The sequence below is a fragment of the Entelurus aequoreus genome, linkage group LG05 (genome assembly GCF_033978785.1).
Source record: "Entelurus aequoreus isolate RoL-2023_Sb linkage group LG05, RoL_Eaeq_v1.1, whole genome shotgun sequence".
In the NCBI taxonomy this organism is placed as follows: domain Eukaryota; kingdom Metazoa; phylum Chordata; class Actinopteri; order Syngnathiformes; family Syngnathidae; genus Entelurus; species Entelurus aequoreus.
Genome location: NC_084735.1, coordinates 49,231,446 through 49,234,291, shown reverse-complemented (window position 1 = coordinate 49,234,291; position 2,846 = coordinate 49,231,446).

Sequence of the window (2,846 nt, the reverse complement as noted above, 5' to 3'; positions counted from 1 at the left end):
AACATGATTGCATAAGGGTTTTCTAATCATCAATTAGCCTTCTGAGCCAATGAGCAAACACATTGTACCATTAGAACACTGGAGTGATAGTTGCTGGAAATGGGCCTCTATACACCTATGTAGATATTGCACCAAAAACCAGTCATTTGCAGCTAGAATAGTCATTTGCCACATTAGCAATGTATAGAGTGTATTTCTTTAAAGTTAAGACTAGTTTAAAGTTATCTTCATTGAAAAATAAGGACATTTCAATGTGACCCCAAACTTTTGAACGGTAGTGTTTATATATATATCCATCCATCCATTTTCTACCGCTTGTTCCCTTCGGGGTCGCGGGGGGTGCTGGAGCCTTATATATATATATATATATATATATATATATATATATATATATATATATATATATATATATATATATATATATATATATATATATATATAAGTTTGTATATATATATAAAATGGATTGATGGAGGGATGTATATGTATTTGTTTTAGCAACGATTCGATTTGATATTTGTAGTGCCAATACAATTCAGGGACAATCTAATTTTTTAGAACAATACGATCTGAAACGGTTCCGTGAGTTAAAATCAATTCAGTAACTTTTTAGCACAAAAGTGTGACTGAAATAAATACTGGACACTACAAGTGAAGTTTCCTATAAATTCCTGTTATTTCTTGTAAGGGAATTAGGTATAAATGAATTATGGACACAAACAAGCAAGTAAGCAACAATTAATGGCCAATGCATTCACATCTTATCTGAATAAAGTGCAAACAACACTTTAGGTTGAATTAACAAGGGAAAAACATTTTTGATCTCATTTTCAGCATTCAAGACATTTTCAATAAAACTACAGCAACCAACATTTTAACAGGAGATTCACCTGCTAAATAAAGTTCTCCGCATTCCGACCTGACGTCACTGATGGTGTTGGCCCCTGGCTTCTTCATTTTCATATCCTCCATCCAGCTCTTCTATTCATTTGTTTCTGATTAAATGACTTCTCCTTGGCTGTTAAATGTTGTCTCTTCATGTTGTATTCAGAAAGTGGGTGTGTCGTCATAACTTGCACCACTGTCACTTCGTTGTGTCGGTCGTGTCTTTTGTGGCTAAAAGTTGTGTTCCGGCTTTATACTGTTGTGTCCTGTTTGTCTTTGTTGTGGCTTTTGCATTTGTGCTGTTGCTGAAAGTTGTTGCGTTGTAATTATTGATATTGTCTTGTGGCGTTTGCGTCTGTTATGACATTTCTTGACCACTGTAGCTATCCGTTATTTTTCTTTTGAAGACGTCACAGATGGACAAATAAACTTAACATTTAACCACCTTATTTTTAAAAGTGCAAAACTTTATATAAAGTCTTCTGTCCTTAAATCCAATGTTTTCCTTTTTTAGTTTCGATAAAAATCCATCCATTCCCTTTTAAAACGATCTTGGAAGGCAAATTTGCCGAGCACAGATCAATATTCTTGAAATCGAGGAATATAAATCAATCTATCGATATATTGACTAACCGTTACAACCCGATATATATTTATATATATATATATATATATATATATATATATATATATATATATATATATATATATATATATATATATATATATATATATATATGTACATGTATATACATATATACATACATATATGCGTGTATATATATACACATATATATACATTTATATATATGCGTATATATATATACACATATATATACATTTATATATATGAACTTATAAATATGCATATATATGAAAGAAAAGATCACATAATGTTGTATATTTACAATTTACTGCTACTATTTTTTTTCCTTATATTTTACTAAAAAAAAAAATATATATATATATATATATATATATGTATATATATATATATATATATATATATATATATATATATATATATATATATATATATATATATATATATATATATATACATATATATATATACATATATATATGTACATGTATATACATATATATACATACATATATGCGTATATATACACACATATATATACATTTTTATATATGAACTTATAAATATGCATATATATGAAAGAAAAGATCACATAATGTTGTATATTTACAATTTACTGCTACTATTTTTTTTCCTTATATTTTACTAAAAATATATATATATACTGTATATATAAATAAATTAAACAGCAAATACAAGTGAAACTCAAAACAATTTCAACTTCAAATGTGAAACATAGATATGACATAAGCTAATTACAAAAGTGTAATATGTCAAGCTTTTTTATTTGTTATCATTTTGATGATCATGGCTTATATATAGTAATAAATATTAATACGTTGATTTTTGTTTCACTTTGCAAGCTCACTAGGGGTCTCTGGATCTGATATCGATATCAAATATCAATCGGATATCAACAAAAAACAAGCATAGGATTATATTTGCTTGCATGTAACATCAACAATATTATCACATGTTTACTTGTGCAAAGCTAGACAGCCAGTTAACATCTGAATATCTTCCAATAAGCACAAAGCAAAGGTAAACATTGTAGGTTGTAGGCCACTCGGAGCTAGCAGTTACACAGTAGAGAAGCGCACAATAGCACACAAGTACGTAGTACGTAGTTGTGAAAATTGTCCTTAATTCAGTGCTTCTCAGTTCTTTTTTTGTCATGCCTCTCCTAGGAGACATCATTCTTTTGACGCCCCACCCCCCTAGATTGAAATACGATTGAGAACTTAAAGACTTTTGTACTGCATTTTATTTTCACTAGAATTAAAAAAAGATGCTAATACTGGAACCCCACCATGCCCACCCCCCAGGAGGGCCTGCCTCACTATTTGCCTTAATTATA